Genomic DNA, 12,404 nt, shown 5'->3' on the forward strand with positions numbered 1-12,404 from the left:
GAAATTTGAATTTAGAAGTGTGCCCAATAACCGCTCATTGTAAGTTGAATCTAGAAGTGTGCCCAACAGTCGCTCACTGAAAGTTGAATTTAAAGGTGTGCCCAACAGTCGCTCATTGAAAGTTGAATTTAGAAGTGTGCCCAATAGCCTCAATTTGAAAGTTGAATTTAGAGGTGTGCCTAAAAGTCGCTTATTGAAAGTTGAATTTAGAAGTGTGCCCAACAGTCGCTCATTGAAAGTTGAATTGAGAAGTGTGCCCAATAACCGCTCATTGTAAGTTGAATTTAGAAGTGTGCCCAGCAGTCGCTCATTGAAAGTTGAATTTAGAAGTGTGCCCAATAGCCTCTCTTTGAATCTAGAAGTGTGCCCAAAAGCGTCTCTTTGAAAGTTGAATTTAGAGGTGTGCCCAATAACCGCTCACGGAAAGTTGAATTTAGAGGTGTGCCCAACAGTCGCTCATTGAAAGTTGAATTTAGAAGTGTGCCCAATAGCCTCTCTTTGAATCTAGAAGTGTGCCCAAAAGCGTCTCTTTGAAAGTTGAATTTAGAGGTGTGCCCAACAGTCGCTCATTGAAAGTTGAATTTAGAAGTGTGCCCAACAGTCACAGATTAAAAGTTGAATTTAGAAGTGTGCCCAATAGCCGCTCATTGTAAGTTGCATTTAGAAGTGTGCCCAATAGCCGCTCATTGTAAGTTGAATTTAGAAGTGTGCCCAACAGTCGCTCATTGAAAGTTGAATTTAGAAGTGTGCCCAATAGCCGCTTATTATGAGTTGAATTTAGAAGTGTGCCCAACAGTCGCTCATTGTAAGTTGAATTTAGAAGTGTGCCCAGTAGCAGCTCATTGTAAGTGGAATTTAGAAGAGTACCCAACAGTCGCTCATTGAAAGTTGAACTTACAAGTGTGCCCAACAGTCGCTCATTGAAAGTTGAATTTAGAAGTGTGCCCAAAAGACGCTCTTTGTAAGTTGAATTTAGAAGTGTGCCCAATAGCCGCTCATTGTAAGTTGAATTTAGAAGTGTGTCCAACAGTCGCTCATTGAAAGTTGAATTTAGAAGTGTGCCCAATAGCTGCTCATTGTAAGTTGAATTTAGAAGTGTGCCCTATAGCCTCTCCTTGAATTTAGAAGTGTGCCCAATAACCGCTCACTGAAAGTTGAATTTAGAAGTGTGCCCAATAGCCACTCGTTGAAATTCGAATTTAGATGTGCGCCCAATAGCCTCTCTTTGAATTTAGAAGTGTGCCCAATAGCTGCTCATTGAAAGTTGAATTTAGAAGTGTGCCCGATAACCTCTCTTTGAATTTAGAAGTGCGCCCAACAACCGCTCATTGTAAGTTGAATTTAGAATTGTGCCCAACAGTCGCTCATTGAAAGTTGAATTTAGAAGTGTGCCCAATAGCCGCTCATTGTAAGTTGAATTTAGAAGTGTGCCCAACAGTTGCTCACTGAAAGGTGAGCTCAGAAGTACGCCCAAAGCCTCTCTTTGAATTTAGAAGTGTGTCCAAAAGCCGCTCACTGAATGTTGAACATAGAAGTGTGAAAACATTCAATTTAGAAATGTGCTCAATAGGCTCTATGTGAAATTTAAACCTAGAAGTGCATTTAGAATTTGAATTTGGAAGTGTCCCAATAGCCCCTCTGTAAAAGTTGTACTAAGAAGTGCACCTAGAAGTTGAATTTAAACTGTGCCCAATAGACTCTCTGTGAAAGTTGAATTTAGACTATAGGTGAAAGTTGAATTTAGAAGTGTGCCCAACAGCTGCTCATTGTAAGTTGAATTTAGAAGTGTGCCCAACAGTCGCTCATTGAAAGTTGAATTTAGAAGTGTGCCCAATAGCCGCTCATTGTAAGTTGAATTTAGAAGTGTGTCCAACAGTCGCTCATTGAAAGTTGAAGTTAGAAGTGTGCCCAATAGCTGCTCATTGTAAGTTGAATTTAGAAGTGTGCCCTATAGCCTCTCCTTGAATTTAAAAGTGTGCTCAATAACCGCTCACTGAAAGTTGAATTTAGAAGTGTGCCCAATAGCCGCTCGTTGAAATTCGAATTTAGATGTGCGCCCAATAGCCTCTCTTTGAATTTAGAAGTGTGCCCAATAGCCGCTCATTGAAAGTTGAATTTAGAAGTGTGCCCGATAGCATCTCTTTGAATTTAGAAGTGCGCCCAACAACCGCTCATTGAAAGTTGAATTTAGAAGTGTGCCCAACAGTCGCTCACTGAAAGTTGAATTTAGAGGTGTGCCCAAAAGTCGCTCATTGAAAGTTGAATTTAGAAGTGTGCCCAACAGTCGCTCATTGAAAGTTGAATTTAGAAGTGTGCCCAACAGTCGCTCATTGAAAGTTGAATTGAGAAGTGTGCCCAATAACCGCTCATTGTAAGTTGAATTTAGAAGTGTGCCCAACAGTCGCTCGCGGAAAGTTGAATTTAGAGGTGTGCCCAACAGTCGCTCATTGAAAGTTGAATTTAGAAGTGTGCCCAATAGCCTCTCTTTGAATCTAGAAGTGTGCCCAAAAGCGTCTCTTTGAAAGTTGAATTTAGAGGTGTGCCCAACAGTCGCTCATTGAAAGTTGAATCTAGAAGTTCGCCCAACAACCACTCATTGAATGTTGAATTTAGAAGTGTGCCCAACAGTCGCTCATTGAAAGTTGAATTTAGAAGTGTGCCCAATAACCGCTCATTGTAAGTTGAATTTAGAAGTGTGCCCAACAGTCGCTCACTGAAAGTTGAATTTAAAGGTGTGCCCAACAGTCGCTCATTGAAAGTTGAATTTAGAAGTGTGCCCAATAGTCTTTCTTTAAATCTAGATGTGTGCCCAATAGCCTCTCTTTGAAAGTTGAATTTAGAGGTGTGCCCAACAGTCGCTCATTGAAAGTTGAATTTAGAAGTGTGCCCAACAGTCGCGGATTAAAAGTTGAATTTAGAAGTGTGCCCAATAGCCGCTCATTGTAAGTTGCATTTAGAAGTGTGCCCAATAGCCGCTCATTGTAAGTTGAATTTAGAAGTGTGCCCAACAGTCGCTCATTGAAAGTTGAATTTAGAAGTGTGCCCAATAGCCGCTTATTATAAGTTGAATTTAGAAGTGTGCCCAACAGTCGCTCATTGTAAGTTGAATTTAGAAGTGTGCCCAGTAGCAGCTCATTGTAAGTGGAATTTAGAAGAGTACCCAACAGTCGCTCATTGAAAGTTGAACTTACAAGTGTGCCCAACAGTCGCTCATTGAAAGTTGAATTTAGAAGTGTGCCCAAAAGACGCTCTTTGTAAGTTGAATTTAGAAGTGTGCCCAATAGCCGCTCATTGTAAGTTGAATTTAGAAGTGTGTCCAACAGTCGCTCATTGAAAGTTGAATTTAGAAGTGTGCCCAATAGCTGCTCATTGTAAATTGAATTTAGAAGTGTGCCCTATAGCCTCTCCTTGAATTTAGAAGTGTGCCCAATAACCGCTCACTGAAAGTTGAATTTAGAAGTGTGCCCAATAGCCACTCGTTGAAATTCGAATTTAGATGTGCGCCCAATAGCCTCTCTTTGAATTTAGAAGTGTGCCCAATAGCCGCTCATTGAAAGTTGAATTTAGAAGTGTGCCCGATAACCTCTCTTTGAATTTAGAAGTGCGCCCAACAACCGCTCATTGTAAGTTGAATTTAGAATTGTGCCCAACAGTCGCTCATTGAAAGTTGAATTTAGAAGTGTGCCCAATAGCCGCTCATTGTAAGTTGAATTTAGAAGTGTGCCCAACAGTTGCTCACTGAAAGGTGAGCTCAGAAGTACGCCCAAAGCCTCTCTTTGAATTTAGAAGTGTGTCCAAAAGCCGCTCACTGAATGTTGAACCTAGAAGTGTGAAAACATTCAATTTAGAAATGTGCTCAATAGGCTCTATGTGAAATTTAAACCTAGAAGTGCATTTAAAATTTGAATTTGGAAGTGTCCCAATAGCCCCTCTGTAAAAGTTGTACTAAGAAGTGCACCTAGAAGTTGAATTTAAACTGTGCCCAATAGACTCTCTGTGAAAGTTGAATTTAGACTATAGGTGAAAGTTGAATTTAGAAGTGTGCCCAACAGCTGCTCATTGTAAGTTGAATTTAGAAGTGTGCCCAACAGTCACTCATTGAAAGTTGAATTTAGAAGTGTGCTCAATAGCCGATCATTGTAAGTTGAATTTAGAAGTGTGCCCAACAGTCGCTCATTGTAAGTTGAATTTAGAAGTGTGCCCAATAGCAGATCATTGTAAGTTGTATTTAGAAGAGTACCGAACAGTCGCTCATTGAAAGTTGAACTTAGAAGTATACCCAACAGTCGCTCACTGAAAGTTGAACTCAGAAGTGCGCCCAATAACCGCTCACTGAAAGTCGATTTTAGAAGTGTGCCCAAAAGCCGCTCATTGAAAGTTGAATTTAGAAGTTTGCCCAATAGCCTCACTTTGTATTTAGAAGTGCGCTCAACAACCGCTCATTGAATGTTGAATTTAGAAGTGTGCCCAACAGTCGCTCATTGAAAGTTGAATTTAGAAGTGTGCCCAACAATCGCTCATTGAAAGTTGAATTGAGAAGTGTGCCCAATAGCCGCTCATTGTAAGTTGAATTTAGAAGTGTGCCCAACAGTCACTCATTGAAAGTTGAATTTAGAAGTGTGCCCAACAGTCGCTCATTGTAAGTTGAATTTAGAAGTGTGCCCAACAGTCGCTCATTGTAAGTTGAATTTAGAAGTGTGCCCAACAGTCGCTCATGGAAAGTTGAATTTAGAAGTGTGCCTAATAGCTGCTCATTGTAATTTCAATTTAGAAGTGTGCCCAACAGTCGCTCACTGAAAGTTGAATTTAGAGGTGTGCCCAACTGTCGCTCATGGAAAGTAGAATTTAGAAGTGTGCCTAATAGCTGCTCATTGTAAGTTGAATTTAGAAGTGTTCCCAACAGTCGCTCACTGAAAGTTGAATTTAGAGGTGTGCCCAACTGTCACTCATTGAAAGTTGAATTTAGAAGTGTGCACAATAGCCTCAATTTGAAAGTTGAATTTAGAGGCGTGCCCAAAAGTCGCTCATTGAAAGTTGAATTTAGAAGTTTGCCCAACAGTCGCTCATTGAAAGTTGAATTGAGAAGTGTGCCCAATAACCGCTCATTGTAAGTTGAATTTAGAAGTGTGCCCAACATTCGCTCACGGAAAGTTGAATTTAGAGGTGTGCCCAACAGTCGCTCATTGAAAGTTGAATTTAGAAGTGTGCCCAATAGCCTCTCTTTGAATCTAGAAGTGTGCCCAAAAGCGTATCTTTGAAAGTTGAATTTAGAGGTGTGCCCAACAGTCGCTCATTGAAAGTTGAATCTAGAAGTTCGACCAACAACCACTCATTGAATGTTGAATTTAGAAGTGTGCCCAACAGTCGCTCATTGAAAGTTGAATTTAGAAGTGTGCCCAATAACCGTTCATTGTAAGTTAAATTTAGAAGTGTGCCCAACAGTCGCTCACTGAAAGTTGAATTTAAAGGTGTGCCCAACAGTCGCTCATTAAAAGTTGAATTTAGAAGTGTGCCCAATAGCCTCTCTTTAAATCTAGATGTGTGCCCAATAGCCTCTCTTTGAAAGTTGAATTTAGAGGTGTGCCAAACAGTCGCTCATTGAAAGTTGAATTTAGAAGTGTGCCCAACAGTCGCGGATTAAAAGTTGAATTTAGAAGTGTGCCCAATAGCCGCTCATTGTAAGTTGCATTTAGAAGTGTGCCCAATAGCCGCTCATTGTAAGTTGAATTTAGAAGTGTGCCCAACAGTCGCTCATTGTAAGTTGAATTTAGAAGTGTGCCCAGAAGCAGCTCATTGTAAATGGAATTTAGAAGAGTACCCAACAGTCGCTCATTGAAAGTTGAACTTACAAGTGTGCCCAACAGTTGCTCATTGAAAGTTGAATTTAGAAGTGTGCCCAATAGCCGCTCTTTGTAAGTTGAATTTAGAAGTGTGCCCAATAGCCGCTCATTGTAAGTTGAATTTAGAAGTGTGTCCAACAGTCGCTCATTGAAAGTTGAATTTAGAAGTGTGCCCAATAGCTGCTCATTGTAAGTTGAATTTAGAAGTGTGCCCTATAGCCTCTCCTTGAATTTAGAAGTGTGCCCAATAACCGCTCACTGAAAGTTGAATTTAGAAGTGTGCCCAACAGTCGCTCACTGAAAGTTGAATTTAGAGGTGTGCCCAACAGTCGCTCATTGAAAGTTGAATTTAGAAGTGTGCCCTATAGCCTCTCCTTGAATTTAGAAGTGTGCCCAATAACCGCTCATTGTAAGTTGAATTTAGAAATGTGCCCAACAGTCGCTCACTGAAAGTTGAATTTAGAGGTGTGCCCAACAGTCGCTCATTGAAAGTTGAATTTAGAAGTGTGCCCAATAGCCTCTCTTTAAATCTAGATGTGTGCCCAATAGCCTCTCTTTGAAAGTTGAATTTAGAGGTGTGCCCAACAGTCGCTCATTGAAAGTTGAATTTAGAAGTGTGCCCAACAGTCGCGGATTAAAAGTTGAATTTAGAAGTGTGCCCAATAGCCGCTCATTTTAAGTTGCATTTAGAAGTGTGCCCAATAGCCGCTCATTGTAAGTTGAATTTAGAAGTGTGCCCAACAGTCGCTCATTGAAAGTTGAATTTAGAAGTGTGCCCAATAGCCGCTCATTATAAGTTGAATTTAGAAGTGTGCCCAACAGTCGCTCATTGTAAGTTGAATTTAGAAGTGTGCCCAATAGCCGCTCTTTGTAAGTTGAATTTAGAAGTGTGCCCAATAGCCGCTCATTGTAAGTTGAATTTAGAAGTGTGCCCAACAGTCGCTCATTGTAAGTTGAATTTAGAAGTGTGCCCAGTAGCAGCTCATTGTTAGTGGAATTTAGAAGAGTACCCAACAGTCGCTCATTGAAAGTTGAACTCAGAAGTGCGCCCAATAACCGCTCACTGAAAGTCGATTTTAGAAGTGTGCCCAAAAGCCGCTCATTGAAAGTTGAATTTAGAAGTTTGCCCAATAGCCTCACTTTGTATTTAGAAGTGCGCTCAACAACCGCTCATTGAATGTTGAATTTAGAAGTGTGCCCAACAGTCGCTCATTGAAAGTTGAATTGAGAAGTGTGCCCAATAGCCGCTCATTGTAAGTTGAATTTAGAAGTCTTCCCAACAGTCGCTCATTGAAAGTTGAATTTAGAAGTGTGCCCAACAGTCGCTCATTGTAAGTTGAATTTAGAAGGCTGCCCAACAGTCGCTCATTGTAAGTTGAATTTAGAAGTGTGCCCAACAGTCGCTCATGGAAAATTGAATTTAGAAGTGTGCCTAATAGCTGCTCATTGTAAGTTGAATTTAGAAGTGTGCCCAACAGTCGCTCACTGAAAGTTGAATTTAGAGGTGTGCCCAACTGTCGCTCATGGAAAGTTGAATTTAGAAGTGTGCCTAATAGCTGCTCATTGTAAGTTGAATTTAGAAGTGTGCCCAATAGCCGCTCATTATAAGTTGAATTTAGAAGTGTGCCCAACAGTCGCTCATTGTAAGTTGAATTTAGAAGTGTGCCCAGTAGCAGCTCATTGTAAATGGAATTTAGAAGAGTACCCAACAGTCGCTCATTGAAAGTTGAACTTACAAGTGTGCCCAACAGTCGCTCATTGAAAGTTGAATTTAGAAGTGTGCGAAATAGCCGCTCTTTGTAAGTTGAATTTAGAAGTGTGCCCAATAGCCGCTCTTTGTAAGTTGAATTGAGAAGTGTGCCCAATAGCCGCTCATTGTAAGTTGAATTTAGAAGGCTGCCCAACAGTCGCTCATTGTAAGTTGAATTTAGAAGTGTGCCCAACAGTCGCTCATGAAAAGTTGAATTTAGAAGTGTGCCCAACAGTCGCTCATTGAAAGTTGAATTTAGAAGTGTGCCCAATAGTCGCTCATTGTAAGTTGAATTTAGAAGGCTGCCCAACAGTCGCTCATTGTAAGTTGAATTTAGAAGTGTGCCCAACAGTCGCTCATGAAAAGTTGAATTTAGAAGTGTGCCTAATAGCTGCTCATTGTAAGTTGAATTTAGAAGTGTGCCCAACAGTCGCTCACTGAAAGTTGAATTTAGAGGTGTGCCCAACTGTCGCTCATGGAAAGTTGAATTTAGAATGTGCCTAATAGCTGCTCATTGTAAGTTGAATTTAGAAGTGTGCCCAATAGCCATTCATTATAAGTTGAACTTAGAAGTGTGCCCAACAGTCGCTCATTGTAAGTTGAATTTAGAAGTGTGCCCAGTAGCAGCTCATTGTAAATGGAATTTAGAAGAGTACCCAACAGTCGCTCATTGAAAGTTGAACTTACAAGTGTGCCCAACAGTCGCTCATTGAAAGTTGAATTTAGAAGTGTGCCCAATAGCCGCTCTTTGTAAGTTGAATTTAGAAGTGTGCCCAATAGCCGCTCATTGTAAGTTGAATTTAGAAGTGTGTCCAACAGTCGCTCATTGAAAGTTGAATTTAGAAGTGTGCCCAATAGCTGCTCATTGTAAGTTGAATTTAGAAGTGTGTCCTATAGCCTCTCCTTGAATTTAGAAGTGTGCCCAATAACCGCTCACTGAAAATTGAATTTAGAAGTGTGCCCAATAGCCGCTCGTTGAAATTCGAATTTAGATGTGCGCCCAATAGACTCTCTTTGAATTTAGAAGTGTGCCCAATAGCCGCTCATTGAAAGTTGAATTTAGAAGTGTGCCCGATAGCCTCTCTTTGAATTTAGAAGTGCGCCCAACAACCGCTCATTGAAAGTTGAATTTAGAAGTGTGCCCAACAGTCGCTCACTGAAAGTTGAATTTAGAGGTGTGCCCAAAAGTCGCTCATTGAAATTTGAATTTAGAAGTGTGCCCAACAGTTGCTCATTGAAAGTTGAATTTAGAAGTGTGCCCAACAGTCGCTCATTGAAAGTTGAATTGAGAAGTGTGCCCAATAACCGCTCATTGTAAGTTGAATTTAGAAGTGTGCCCAACAGTCGCTCACGGAAAGTTGAATTTAGAGGTGTGCCCAACAGTCGCTCATTGAAAGTTGAATTTAGAAGTGTGCCCAATAGCCTCTCTTTGAATCTAGAAGTGTGCCCAAAAGCGTCTCTTTGAAAGTTGAATTTAGAGGTGTGCCCAACAGTCGCTCATTGAAAGTTGAATCTAGAAGTTCGCCCAACAATCACTCATTGAATGTTGAATTTAGAAGTGTGCCCAACAGTCGCTCATTGAAAGTTGAATTTAGAAGTGTGCCCAATAACCGCTCATTGTAAGTTGAATTTAGAAGTGTGCCCAACAGTCGCTCACTGAAAGTTGAATTTAGAGGTGTGCCCAACAGTCGCTCATTGAAAGTTGAATTTAGAAGTGTGCCCAATAGCCTCTCTTTAAATCTAGATGTGTGCCCAATAGCCTCTCTTTGAAAGTTGAATTTAGAGGTGTGCCCAACAGTCGCTCATTGAAAGTTGAATTTAGAAGTGTGCCCAACAGTCGCGGATTAAAAGTTGAATTTAGAAGTGTGCCCAATAGCCGCTCATTTTAAGTTGCATTTAGAAGTGTGCCCAATAGCCGCTTATTGTAAGTTGAATTTAGAAGTGTGCCCAACAGTCGCTCATTGAAAGTTGAATTTAGAAGTGTGCCCAATAGCCGCTCATTATAAGTTGAATTTAGAAGTGTGCCCAACAGTCGCTCATTGTAAGTTGAATTTAGAAGTATGCCCAGTAGCAGCTCCTTGTAAGTGGAATTTAGAAGAGTACCCAACAGTCGCTCATTGAAAGTTGAACTTAGAAGTGTGCCCAACAGTCGCTCATTGAAAGTTGAATTTAGAAGTGTGCCCAATAGCCGCTCTTTGTAAGTTGAATTTAGAAGTGTGCCCAATAGCCGCTCTTTGTAAGTTGAATTGAGAAGTGTGCCCAATAGCCGCTCATTGTAAGTTGAATTTAGAAGTGTGCCCAACAGTCGCTCATTGAAAGTTGAATTTAGAAGTGTGCCCAACAGTCGCTCATTGTAAGTTGAATTTAGAAGGCTGCCCAACAGTCGCTCATTGTAAGTTGAATTTAGAAGTGTGCCCAACAGTCGCTCATGGAAAGTTGAATTTAGAAGTGTGCCTAATAGCTGCTCATTGTAAGTTGAATTTAGAAGTGTGCCCAACAGTCGCTCACTGAAAGTTGAATTTAGAGGTGTGCCCAACTGTCGCTCATGGAAAGTTGAATTTAGAAGTGTGCCTAATAGCTGCTCATTGTAAGTTGAATTTAGAAGTGTGCCCAATAGCCGCTCATTATAAGTTGAATTTAGAAGTGTGCCCAACAGTCGCTCACTGAAAGTTGAATTTAGAGGTGTGCCCAACAGTCGCTCATTGAAAGTTGAATTTAGAAGTGTGCCCTATAGCCTCTCCTTGAATTTAGAAGTGTGCCCAATAACCGCTCATTGTAAGTTGAATTTAGAAGTGTGCCCAACAGTCGCTCACTGAAAGTTGAATTTAGAGGTGTGCCCAACAGTCGCTCATTGAAAGTTGAATTTAGAAGTGTGCCCAATAGCCTCTCTTTAAATCTAGATGTGTGCCCAATAGCCTCTCTTTGAAAGTTGAATTTAGAGGTGTGCCCAACAGTCGCTCATTGAAAGTTGAATTTAGAAGTGTGCCCAACAGTCGCGGATTAAAAGTTGAATTTAGAAGTGTGCCCAATAGCCGCTCATTTTAAGTTGCTTTTAGAAGTGTGCCCAATAGCCGCTCATTGTAAGTTGAATTTAGAAGTGTGCCCAACAGTCGCTCATTGAAAGTTGAATTTAGAAGTGTGCCCAATAGCCGCTCATTATAAGTTGAATTTAGAAGTGTGCCCAACAGTCGCTCATTGTAAGTTGAATTTAGAAGTGTGCCCAGTAGCAGCTCATTGTAAGTGGAATTTAGAAGAGTACCCAACAGTCGCTCATTGAAAGTTGAACTTAGAAGTGTGCCCAACAGTCGCTCATTGAAAGTTGAATTTAGAAGTGTGCCCAATAGCCGCTCTTTGTAAGTTGAATTTAGAAGTGTGCCCAATAGCCGCTCATTGTAAGTTGAATTTAGAAGTGTGCCCAACAGTCGCTCATTGTAAGTTGAATTTAGAAGTGTGCCCAGTAGCAGCTCATTGTTAGTGGAATTTAGAAGAGTACCCAACAGTCGCTCATTGAAAGTTGAACTCAGAAGTGCGCCCAATAACCGCTCACTGAAAGTCGATTTTAGAAGTGTGCCCAAAAGCCGCTCATTGAAAGTTGAATTTAGAAGTTTGCCCAATAGCCTCACTTTGTATTTAGAAGTGCGCTCAACAACCGCTCATTGAATGTTGAATTTAGAAGTGTGCCCAACAGTCGCTCATTGAAAGTTGAATTGAGAAGTGTGCCCAATAGCCGCTCATTGTAAGTTGAATTTAGAAGTCTTCCCAACAGTCGCTCATTGAAAGTTGAATTTAGAAGTGTGCCCAACAGTCGCTCATTGTAAGTTGAATTTAGAAGGCTGCCCAACAGTCGCTCATTGTAAGTTGAATTTAGAAGTGTGCCCAACAGTCGCTCATGGAAAATTGAATTTAGAAGTGTGCCTAATAGCTGCTCATTGTAAGTTGAATTTAGAAGTGTGCCCAACAGTCGCTCACTGAAAGTTGAATTTAGAGGTGTGCCCAACTGTCGCTCATGGAAAGTTGAATTTAGAAGTGTGCCTAATAGCTGCTCATTGTAAGTTGAATTTAGAAGTGTGCCCAATAGCCGCTCATTATAAGTTGAATTTAGAAGTGTGCCCAACAGTCGCTCATTGTAAGTTGAATTTAGAAGTGTGCCCAGTAGCAGCTCATTGTAAATGGAATTTAGAAGAGTACCCAACAGTCGCTCATTGAAAGTTGAACTTACAAGTGTGCCCAACAGTCGCTCATTGAAAGTTGAATTTAGAAGTGTGCCCAATAGCCGCTCTTTGTAAGTTGAATTTAGAAGTGTGCCCAATAGCCGCTCTTTGTAAGTTGAATTGAGAAGTGTGCCCAATAGCCGCTCATTGTAAGTTGAATTTAGAAGTGTGCCCAACAGTCGCTCATTGAAAGTTGAATTTAGAAGTGTGCCCAATAGTCGCTCATTGTAAGTTGAATTTAGAAGGCTGCCCAACAGTCGCTCATTGTAAGTTGAATTTAGAAGTGTGCCCAACAGTCGCTCATGGAAAGTTGAATTTAGAAGTGTGCCTAATAGCTGCTCATTGTAAGTTGAATTTAGAAGTGTGCCCAACAGTCGCTCACTGAAAGTTGAATTTAGAGGTGTGCCCAACTGTCGCTCACTGAAAGTTGAATTTAGAGGTGTGCCCAACTGTCGCTCATGGAAAGTTGAATTTAGAATGTGCCTAATAGCTGCTCATTGTAAGTTGAATTTAGAAGTGTGCCCAACAGTCGCTCATGGAAAGTTGAATTTAGAAGTGTGCCTAATAGCTGCTCATTGTAAGTTGAATTTAGAAGTGTGCCCA

This window comes from Ambystoma mexicanum, chromosome 7q (assembly GCF_040938575.1).
Source record: "Ambystoma mexicanum isolate Mex_15411 chromosome 7q, UKY_AmexF1_1, whole genome shotgun sequence".
In the NCBI taxonomy this organism is placed as follows: Eukaryota; Metazoa; Chordata; class Amphibia; order Caudata; family Ambystomatidae; genus Ambystoma; species Ambystoma mexicanum.